Source organism: Octopus bimaculoides, chromosome 4 (assembly GCF_046866305.1).
Source record: "Octopus bimaculoides isolate indiv1 chromosome 4, ASM4686630v1, whole genome shotgun sequence".
NCBI lineage: Eukaryota > Metazoa > Mollusca > Cephalopoda > Octopoda > Octopodidae > Octopus > Octopus bimaculoides.
Window position 1 is genome coordinate 39979258 of NC_142931.1, and position 12241 is coordinate 39991498.

Consider the following 12241-nt stretch of genomic DNA (forward strand, 5'->3'; position numbering starts at 1 on the left):
GGTGATTCTAAAAAAAAAAAAAATGAGCCAGCCAGGCTAGTTTAATCAAGAAGATTTGAACGATTTAGTAAGAAACCTATCATTGTCAAAGGAGAAAACAGAAGTTTTGGCATCCAAACTACAACAACAGAATCTCCAACAGCAAGATAAGAAAATTTCCATTTTCCGTTTTCGCCATAAAGGATTATCTATCTTTTACAAGCAAGAAAATAATGTTTGTTTCTGTACTGACGTTAATGCACTCATGCAAAAACTAGGATACGTGTTGTGACTAACGAATGGAGGTTGTTTATAGACTCGAATAAGGTTAGCCTCAAAGCTGTGTTGTCACATAATGTTAATGAAAAACCTTCCATTCCTGTTTGTCATGTTGTCAGTATGGAAGAAATTTATGAATCGATGGAACTCTTTCTGAAAGGAGTTAATTACTCAGTTCATAAGTGAAATATTTGTGGTGATTTAAAGGTGATTTAGCACCTCCTAAGACTGCAGCTGGGATATACCAAAAATATATGCTTCTTGTGTGTTTGGAACAGCCGCGACGACAGCAATCGTTATACAGTAAAAGACTGGCCTAAAAGATGAGCGCATAGTTGGTCAGTACAATGTGCAGCATATGCCACTGGTAAAAGATTTTCCTTCCACCCCTTCACATCAACTCGGCCTCATGAAAGACTTTGTAAAAGCAATGACACACGATAGTTGTGGCTTCCAATACCTAAAAATAAAATTTGGTGCAAAGAAAAGTGACGCAAAACTGAAAGCAGGCATTTTCATTGGACCCGAGATCAGAGAATTGATATCTGATAGCAATTTAGAGGTAAACTGAATCCAGTTGAGCATAAGGTACATTCGTGGTAGTTATACAGAACTTTCTTGGAAATCATTGAGTTAAAAAGTACGCTGATTTAATAAACAACATGCTAACAGCGTATGAATGAATGGGATGCCGAATGTCCCTTAAAATGCACTTCTTGCATTCTCATCTCGATTTTTTTCCAACGAATCTTGGTGCCGTTAGTGATGAGCATGGTGAGAGGTTCCACCAGGACATATCTGAGATGGTAACGAGGTATCAAGGCCGGTTCATTCCACACATGATTGGTGACTACTGCTGGTTCCTACAACGGGAGACCAGCACGATGCATAAGCGCAAGAGCAAGCGTCCCAAACATTTCTGAGCTGAGCATATCAAAAATAAAGTGAGTATTCCATTAACGTAAATATCCTATGCATCATTATATTACAATACTATTTGCCTTGAACATAAAATTTAGTATATACAGTACTAATATACTATTATAATAAATATTTACCTTGAACTTAACTATTCCTGATTCTAATATAGTATTAATATATAATTATGCGCATAACTCAAAATCTTGACGTGCTACAGCAATTCTGAGTTCAGATTCGGAATCAGCGTACTCGATTTTGTTTAGTACAGCACCATTTGTCTGGGTAGCAGACAATTAATCTTTTTTTGTTGCCCATTCGACAATTTTTAAATCTTATGAATATTTAAAGTATGTTATGAATACGCTGATAACCTACTTATGAAATAACAAATTTTCTTTTTATCACGTTCTGCGACTGGGGTGGGGAGGCAGATCGATAGAATCCAGTCGCCGTATTCCCTACACGGCGTAAGAGGCAACTGAAAGGGGAGCGAAGGGACTAGGAATCCACTCCCCCTAGAAATTTGATATTCCTAAATAGACAGCAAGAAAAAGACAAGGTGGTGGGAAAAGGTTAACAACAAATCTCACCCTAGTACTTGGGTCATGGAATGTGTGTGGGTGTAGTATAGGTGAGGTAAAGAGGAGAGAGATAGGGAGTGTGATGATGACGAGAAAGATGGATGTGCTGGCACAGAGTGAGACTAAGATGAAAGGTAAGGTAGAGTACTAGTTTGGCTTCTTTTGGAGCAGGTGAGGAGAGGTGTTTCCACTACATCGATTGTCTGTCTCTGGCTCAAAGTGATGAAACTAACATTTGTCCTGAGTTAGGAAATATTCAAGGAAATCAGCAGACAATGCAGATTTTCTCATGATGTGATCAACCTGGTGCGCTTTTCATCAGGTGTCAGAAGACATGGCACCCATCAAGCAGAAACGTTCGTTAGCCAAGTTCATTGTGCAGAATGAACACTCTCACGGGATATGTTAATAGCATTGGCTATTTGATTTATAGTGAATCGCCTGTCATCCGTCATCACGTGGTGAACACGATCAATGTTTTCCTCGGTGGTGGCAGTTGCAGGATATCCAGATCTTGGGTCATCTTCAAGACTCTCCCTTCTCCTCCTAAATTCAGCTGCCCACTTTTACACTGCTAGGAAAGCTGGAGCGTTATCCTCTAATATAGCAACTATGTCTGCATGAATGACCTTAGGGGATAATTACATTTGAAGTCTTCTCTGAATAGTCAGATGTCAATTTACCTGGAAAGAAACAATGCAGTTATTAATAGGAATAATTGAAATTAACGCATGCAAGGTTTTGCAGCTCTAGCATCCCTCCTTCATAGTCAGCCTATGAAACTTTTCAGCCCATCTTCGTATTGACTTGCCTTTTCTTCGTGGTGCACCCCTGGGTGGAAAGGTGATAAGTGTACTTGGGATTATGTACTTGCTTCTGAAAACAGCCCAGGCACAGCAGAGGGGATTAAGTTATGGTCTGCAACATCGTCGACCAATGACGAAATATTCCAACCACACCCTTATTTTACACACAAACATTAGAATGAAAAAATAAAAGGGGTGGGGAAATGAAGTAGAAGACAGTACTATTTGATTAGAGTTCGTAGCAAGATCTAGGTCATATGAAGTGGGTAGGACAAGGTAGGGGTGGAAGTGCTGGTGAGATTCGAAGAAAAATATGTATCTGATTTTAGTTTTTAAACATGTTAATATTTACCAGAGTTTTCGAAAGAGCGGAATTGCAAACAGTATCCCGAAATTAGTTGTCATACTTTACAATTCCCATAAGAAAAGGATTCCGTAATACAAGTTTCTGTAACGCGGCAATGTCTCTAATTCGAACAATGCAAAAATATAGACGGTTAATTACCTTGAGACTGGCCTTGAATTTGACTTTCCTTAGATAACTGCAGATAAGTAAATATGTTTGTAAAATTTCCTTCAGTATCAAACTGGATTATATTTTCTATTTAATTTTCAGTCTCATATACATTTATTCAGCAAATGTGTACATAACGTGTCATTGTTTAACAAACCTAGATTTGAACCTACTCATTAATTCTTTTACTTACTGTACTATGAGAGCAAGGTGACACTGCAATGCTCAATAGCGATTAGCAGAACAATACCAGGCGTTTCATTTCCAACAAACCATTGCGTCTTTTAAACAATGCACCAAGCTACTAAGTGTATTTAAAATGAATTTTCTGATAATATAATGTGGGAATGTATCAAAAACACAACTTCTTTGCTCCAACCAGTAGATCAAGGTGTGATAGCTAACTGCAAGGCGTATTATTGAAGAAGAACTTGAAAATCAACTCATAAAAGTAACTGAAAATAAGATATTTAGGACAAATCATTGACAGAAATGGACGTCGACCAGACCCGTCGAGGGCAGACACAATTAAAAATTTGTCCACTCCGACTACTATAGCGACCTTACAAGCATTTTTAGGATTGGTAAATTATTATCAAAATTATATTCCAAATATGCATAAGGTGAGAGTTCCGCTGAATAACTTGCTGGAAAAAGATATGAATTGGAATTAGTCGGAAAATTGTCAAAATGCGTTTGACGACATAAAAAAAAATACTAATATCTGATTTGTCGATAGCACACTTAAGTCTTACAGCAGAGATTGTTGTAGCTTCAGACGCTTCTGAGTACGATATAGGAGTAGCAATGCTACATAAATATAAAGATGGTAACATGAAGGCGGTGGTTCATGCTTCACGTTCTCACATATCAGCAGAGAAAAATTATAGTCAAATCGAAATAGAAGCTCTAGCGATTATTTTTGCAGTGAAAATATTTCACAGATTTTTACACGGTAGAAGTTTTCATCTACAGACTGATCATCGTCCGTTATTGTCAATATTTGGGTCGATAAAAGGAATCTCTACCCATACTGCTAATAGGTTGAAACGCTGGGGGTACAATATTAATAAACTATGATTTCAAGATGGAGTATATGTACCATCCAAGAAATTAGGTCATATTGATTGTCTATCAAGACCGATTTCTAAAAATGTAGAACCATTAGAAGATTCTGTGATTATTGCTTTGCGAAGAGAAAAGGAAATTAAAAGTGTTTTGTGTAATGTCATTCGTGAACTGCCAGTTACTATACAAAACATAAAATGAAAATCGGAAAACGATAAATTCATTTTTAAAAAAATAAAAGAAATACTGAAGACTAAAAGAGATAAAAATATACGCGACACAAATGCGAACCATTTCTCAGTGTGTGACAATGTGTTGATGTATGCACTAAGAGTTGTAGTGCCAGCCGTACTACAAAAGTGATTATTAAAGAAATTTCATAGTGGTCATTCAAGGATTTCGAGAATGAAATCGTTAATAAGTTATGTATACTAGCCAACAATGGACCGTGACATGGAAGAATCAGTGACAGCATGCAGAGAGTGTGCCTTAGCTGCAAAAGCGCCTACCACTAAATGGCAACCTTGGCCCAAAACAGATGTTCCATGGGCCAGACTGCATGTTGATTACGCAGGCTCACTTAAGGGTGCATATTACCTTGTGGTTGACAGTTTTTCAAAGTGGTCGGAAGTGCATGAGTGTAAAAAGCCAACATTTGCAGTTACAATAAGCTTTTTACACGAATTGTTCGCCAGGTGTCGTATTCCTGATACCATTGTGTCTGATAATGGAACTCAATTTACGTCAGACGAGTTCGAACATGTCACCACTCCACCCTATCATCCTACGTGAACTGGACAAGCGTAGTATTTTGTGGACACTTTCAAGGGGGCGTTGAAAAAGGTGAACAACGAAGTGATGGACAATATTGCACTTCAACAATTTCTAAGAGTGTAATGAGTAAACAACTAATTCGAGTACACCGTCCGAAATGTCACCTGCTAGATTGATGTTTGCTAGAAAGTACAGATCCGTCTTTGATAAGCTGATACCGAGTGAAAATTAAAAAAGCGAACAACAAAAATACTTCAAAATTTTTCAAGTTAAGTGACAAAGTTTGTTTTAAAACCTATAGATATGCTAATGAAAACTGGGAAGACGGTGTAATCATAAAACAAATTGGAAGAATATTATTCCTGGTAAAAGGAAATGTCGAACATAAAAGCCACATTAATCAACTTGGAAAAAGATTCACAGAAAAAACATTCACGAGAAATGAAATTCTCATGGAAGTATTTACGACACGTTTGAGGTACTATATCCCCAAAATTTGAAATTACATGTTCTAACACCAGGAAACAGAAAAGAACGGAAACAATGGAATTGAACCCTAAGCGTAAGAGAACGAGAGATATATTTTGGGAATAAATGATGGATTTTTCCTTTTGAGGTTTTTTTCACGCTAGCTACTTGATAAATTTTTGTAAAAGAATTCATCCTATTATTGAATTTATATATATATTAGAAAAAATAAGGTACTCAGAGATCTGGATGGTTGTACATTTACAGATCTTTTATTAATATGTCACATGTTTTTATAAATCATATGATTTATAAAAACATGTGACATATTAATAAAAATCTGTAAATGTACAATCATCTAGATCTCTGAGTACCGTATTTTTTCTAATATATAATACCTGTACATCACCTCCAAACCTTCTAATATATATATATATATACACACACTTGTATAACGCTATTTCCGATTCGTGATAAGCAGAACGGACAGAACGTTTTGACCATTGTTGATTTGTCAAAGTCATTTATTCCCACAGTGGCCCTGAATGTTTTCTCACATCGAAATAAGGATTCAAGGAAATATATGTACTGTGCATTTCTGTCCGATAAGGCACACACACACACACACACGTGTGTGTGTGTGTGTGTATTTACTCTTCAAGTCTGTAAAGAACCGATGTGTATCAACTTCGGGATTACCAAATGTAGTGATAAGATGTGAGGGCACACCACATGTAATGTAGGGATATAAGGTTCTCACTTCGGGATGTAGGACCTCGCTTGGCTCTGACTGAGTTTTGAAACTAAATCCACCCGCTTGTTGCTTGTCAAAGCAAGCGGGAAATCCCTTTCCACTTGACCCACGACCATGCTGTGTCAGGGAGAGTTCAAATGGATACCAAGTAACTTAGATGAGTAAATACAATTCTTATAATGGTATATCTATATTTCTAGCTGGAATGTGCTATTATAAATACCATCGCTCCGTAAGCAGAAAATTAGTTTCGACCGCTACACTACAAACTGTTCTCGACACTACAACCGAACGCAACGACACAGACAACTATAGCTTTGCAGCAACGAATACTACCGTCCCGTCAGTCACTCCCCACCTCTCTCTCACTGGCTTACCTAGCATCTTCACTCTGTCTATCAACTACTGCTGAGAACGACAGGGCACATGTAAGTTTTATCCTATCAACTTTATGAACTTTCAGTCTCATACATTCCACCCTTCCTCGCTACCTAGCAATCAAACAAAACTAAGCAGAAGCACTACTACTTGAAAACATAACTATTTTGAATACTGTTTGTTTATATGCCTGCCTGCCCGTCGTGATAGGCATTCAGAAAAAGTAACGTATCTAATTGGTTTGGCTGGCAGCATCAATTTCTGTTCGAATTGATTTCATATTCAGTGTAATGATATACGTTTATAGGCTAATGAATGACGTGAAAATAATTTTCGTTATAAATCAATAAATAAAGAATTATTAGCAATTAAATCTTGGCTAATTTTAGCCAACCGTTAACCACAAGCACATTCATGCTTGTTTCCATAGTAAAAAGCAAACAGGAGGGATCTTTTTTAAAACGGGGGCCACATTTTTCATTAACGAAACACTTTGAAACTTGGAACACTGGTAGAATGTGTCATATAAAACATCTTTTTCTCTTAGTCTTCTTAAAAAAAAAAGAAATCCATAAATTATTCCATGTTAAAGTTGTCGTATTTCTGTAATTTCAACCAATCACTGACGTCCATTCAGCCGATATACATTAAGTGCCGACTACATAAACAAACGATTCTGAAACAATTAACCCTAACCCTAACTCTAACCCTAACCCTAGGGTTAGGGTTAGGGTTAAAGCAAATTTAAAATGAAAAAAGCAAATAAAACGAATGTATGGAGATTAAATACGCTTTACATCGCTTAATCAGCCAAAGGAGTAAATATAAACAACTGAATACTTGTCAGTGATTGGTTGAAACTATCGAAATAAGACAATTTTTTACATGAAATAAATTCGAATACAAAAATATTTTTCTGTTCTATAACACAAAATAGATAAGTATACGAAGTTTGAAAGTCTTTCGGTACCAAAAACACTACGTAAAACATTAATGAAAAATGTGGTCCCCGTTTTAAAAAAGATCCAACATGAGAACTCTTTTGTCAATGAGAAAGTACGTGTGTTGACAAAAGTATTATACGCGATACCACGTGCGTCGACGTTGTTTTCTGTTGCTTGTACCCTCGTCGTGAGATGTGATAAAAAATAACAGCTGAATAAGCCTTAGAGCACGCCCCCCCCCCATTAAACATTTGGATCCTTCTGAATTGACGGGCACCACTCTACCAATATGCCAAGTTTGAAAGTGTTTCGTTAAGAAAACAAATGGTGCCCGTCAATTCAGAAAGATCCAAATGTTTAATGGGGTGGGGCGTGATTTAAGGCTTATTCAGCTGTTATTTTTATCACATCTCACGACGAGGGTACAAGCAACAGAAAACAGCGTCGACGCACGTGGTATCGCGTATAATATATTTGTCAACACACGTACTTTCTCGCTGGTGCCCGTCAATTCAGAAAGATCAGATTCGTATTCCCCATAGCCGAAAAGGCGCAGGGGGTGGGGTGAGGTTGTGTCGAAAAAATTTTTTTTTTAAAGGGTGGGGGATGGGCGGAAGTCTTACCACACAAACAATTATAGCTTTGCAGCAACAAATACTGCTGTTCCGTCAGTCACTCCCTACCTCTCTCACACTGACTTACTAGATTCTTCACTATCTGTCTATCAACTAGTATTGAGAACGACAGGGCACATATAACTTTTGCCCTATTAACTTTATGAACTTCCAGTCTCATACATTCATTCTCTCTCTCTCTCTCTCTCTAGCAGTCAACCAAAACTAAGCAGAAGCACTACTACATGAAAACATAGCAGTTTTGAATATTGTTTGTTTATATGCATGCCTGCCCGTCGTGGTTTGGCATTCAGAAAAAGTAGCAGTAAATAAAATTTGGGGCACTGTCATGGTATTAGCTGTCAGAAGTGAAAGTAGAAAAATCTGAAGGAACGTTACTGCTGGTTTGAGTTGATTCTTTGGCTACTGACAGCTAATACCATGACTGGCCGGAGCGAGCTATCTGTCTGTCTGTCTGTCTCTCTCTCTATCTATCTATCTATCTATCTATCTATCACTCGAAAGTTATTGGAACAAATTTGACACCTATATCCATGCGTTTGAAAACACAGAGTATAAGGGTACTACTAAAGCAGAGTGGTCCCGAACGCGCAGTCGCGCGTCCGCGCTAGTTAGTCGTGAGTGGTCGATCATATTATTTTTAAACTTCAAACTTCATTTGTTTTCTATTTTGATAAATTCTCTCTGTTGAAAATTATATTTTTATATTTTATATAATTTGCAATTTCAGAAAATATATTTTTATATTAAATTTGCGTTTTCTAATTTGATAAATTCTACGGACACAAACAGAGGTGAACGAGTGATAGATAGATAGATAGAGAGAGAGAGAGAGAGAGAGAGAGAGAGAGAGAGAGAGAGAGAGAGAGAGAGAGAGAGAGAGATAGTGAGATAGATATATAGAGAGAGATAGATAGATAGATAGATAGATAGAGATAGATAGATAGATAGATAGATAGAGATAGATAGATAGAGATAGATAGATAGATATATAGAGATAGATAGATAGATATATAGAGATAGATAGATAGATATATAGAGATAGATAGATAGATAGAGAGAGAGATAGATATAGATAGATAGATATATAGAGATAGATAGATATATAGAGATAGATATATAGATATATAGAGATAGATATATAGAGATAGATATATAGATATATAGAGATAGATAGATAGATATAGATAGAGATAGATAGATATATAGAGAGAGATAGTGAGATAGACAGACAGATAGATAGATAGCTCCGGCTAGTCAGTAGCCAAAGAATCAACTCAAACCAGCAGTAACGTTCCTTGTCAGTTCTACTTTCAATTCTGACAGCTAATACCATGACAGTGCCAAATTTGGTTATCACAACTTTGGCCACTGTTCTTCTTTCCTGGAGTCAACATCAGCATCATCATCTTCATCAGCAACACTTCTTCACATTCGGCAACCACTCCCTTACAAGGGCACCAATCGTATCGTACAGATGAAAAAGTTACTTGATGTAGAAGTAGCGATTCTCGTTCCGTGTCGGGTCACTATATGTAAATACTCAGAAGGAGGATGAGACAGCGCAGTAACAACAACGAAGAGAAAAGAAAAATATTCACATATTTGACGGAACGGTCAGTAAGATAAATATAGTAGGCACTCTAGGCACAAGGCCCGAAATTTTTGAGAAAGAGACCAGTCGATTAGATCCACCCCAGTACACAACTGGTACTTAATTTATCGACTCCGAAAGGATGAAAGGTAAAGTCGACCTCGGCGGAATAGATATAGCAGTAATTGACGATGGTAATAATATGTAACGATAAAGATTTGTTGTTATAATTGCATGTTGTAAGATGGGAAAGATGAACAATAGATGAAGTTTTAAGGAAATATTTATTTACCGTTACGTTACAATACCTTGCCTCGACGGGCAGGTTGTGATAAATCCAAAAGCATGAGCATGCGAAGTAAAGTTTGTGTTTGTGTCCTCTTCATTGTTTAGTAGTAATTACAGAGAGAGATAGAACGATGTTGTAAGCAAACAGAATTAGAGCTAGTGAGAGTTGTAGGATGTGAGGCGTTGTCTCGCAGTTGCTGACAGTAAACTTCATTTCTCCCTCGGACCAAGCTTCTAGCTGGTCAGCCAGACTTCGTTGTCACCGAAATGACTAACTCTATGAGTCGTCACCACGTGACTGGACTCGTTGAGTCGTCACCCACTGATTTTTGCTAGGGGAGTTCCAAAACTGAAGCGGGTGAGACCGCGAGAGAAAGATGCTCTCAGTTATATAAGGTATGGCCAGGAAGTATGTCAAACCTAAAGCAATGGATTGACCCTTCCGGGTTTTTTTTATTGCCTACAAGGGGCCAACACAGAGGGGACAATACAAAGACATGTGGGGACACATAAATAAAGAAAAAAAGAAAAGCGTATGTTATAATGAATGATAAGATGAAGATGAAAAATGGAATGAAGTTTCCTCAGCCTTACCTCTTAGTTACTTCATTTTACCTCTGTTCATTTTTCTTTTTGAACCCAGAGCCTTTCCAAATGTCCACTCTGTACTCCTTCAGTAAAAACGTGTAAGATCAACTTGCCATATTTTAAATCCTTTTTTGAATTTAAAAATTTTCTCCCTTTGGTTCTCGTCCAACAACGTTGTCGAACTTGCGAGTGTCCACCGCTCTAATGTCCTTCCACTTATTTTTTTTCTTGACACAAATTTTTATTTGTGTTATCATGCATAGTTTTCTTCTTTTTTCCCGTGGGAGGAGAGGTTGAATTACTTGTGTCTGACTGTACTTGTTTTCATGTTGGAGGGAGGGGGGTAGGTTCAGTGTCTGTAGGGAGCGGGTGGGAAGAAGAGGGTGTGGGTGGGGGTGGGTTTCAGTATTTATTTTACCTGGTTTCCTCATTTTTCTCGTCCTTTTCTTTCCTGGTGTCACCCATTCGTCTTCTGTTCCGCTTACTTCTTCTGCTTCTGCTGGTGGTGGCATTATTTTCTCCTTTTCTTTTACCAGTTCTGCCTTTTTTCCTTGTAGAGGGCAGTTTACTCTAATGCGACCTTTCTGGCCACACTTGTAGCACCTGGTTATCCTGCCCTCTACTCTGACTACCATTGTTGTGTCTCCAAACACTATTGTTTCCGGCAACTCTTCTATTACATCATTCGGTCCCCATATCACCATATTTAAGGATTGTCCTTTCCAGTTCCTTGTTTCCGTTTTGGTGACCTGGAGAACCTCCATCTCTTCCTCGATACCAAGCAAGACTGCGGCTACTATCCAGGCTACGTCAACATCCGGGGGGATTCCTTCTGCGTTGACCTTTATAACACTCCTTCCACTATATATTTGCAACATCGCTACTTCCTCGTTCTTTAATATTGTTGACGAGTTTAAAGTTGCACTGCCTACATCATTAAATTGGACTTTAATTGTACCAAAACCTAAAACAATGGACTGACCCTTCCATGACCAGCTTAGCCCGCCGGAGGTCAGGTTTTTTCTCATTAATCTCTCCGCATAGAAATAAAATACAAAGGATCAGATATTCGTCTGACAAGCAACAAGTGTGTGGATTCGGTTTCGAATTTCAGTTAGGCAGAGCTAAATGAACTCCCACAAGTCCATTTATGTGAAACGTTTTTGAGTGCGCTGACAAAAACTCCTATGCTATATATTCCGGCTACTGCTTATTGTTCTCATTTCCAGAGTAAATTCATGGAAAAGTTATTACTCTGGTGCCGGTTTAGCGTTTGTTTTTGTGTCAAGTTACAATAAAAACAATTTTACATTAAACTGAGGGATTTCTCGATACTTTTTGTAGTGTACATAATTATTTTTAACAAAAATAGTACTAACAGTGTAGAATATACTTTATTACTGTTTAACAAGAATAGTATTGATAGTTAAACACCCATGTTTCCAGAGTTGAATTATTCAAACCCCAAAGAATTCCTCTCAACACAATACTATGACGCTCCCCAACTATTACTACTCGTGATCAGAGATGCATTTAGTGTTATCTACTGAGGGACATGCTCAACTGGTTAATGTCAAGCAAGTGACAAGAAAATCTGTGGTATAGAGCAGAATATTTGCTGTAGTCCATCTTTTATACCAAGACAAAATATGCACATGATAACACTTCCA

At 37.6% G+C, this 12241-nt stretch overlaps 1 protein-coding gene across 1 annotated transcript in view; it reads right to left on the reverse strand.

Annotated features, from left to right (window-relative positions):
* LOC106879412 (uncharacterized) overlaps positions 1–10806 on the reverse strand; it is an 86506-nt gene extending 75700 nt beyond the window's left edge. The window contains exon 1 of the mRNA XM_089350625.1: positions 10578–10806. The gene's annotated coding sequence lies outside the window, so the exon portion shown is untranslated. The remainder of the gene's footprint in view (positions 1–10577) is intronic.
* Between the last annotated feature and the right edge of the window lie 1435 nt (positions 10807–12241).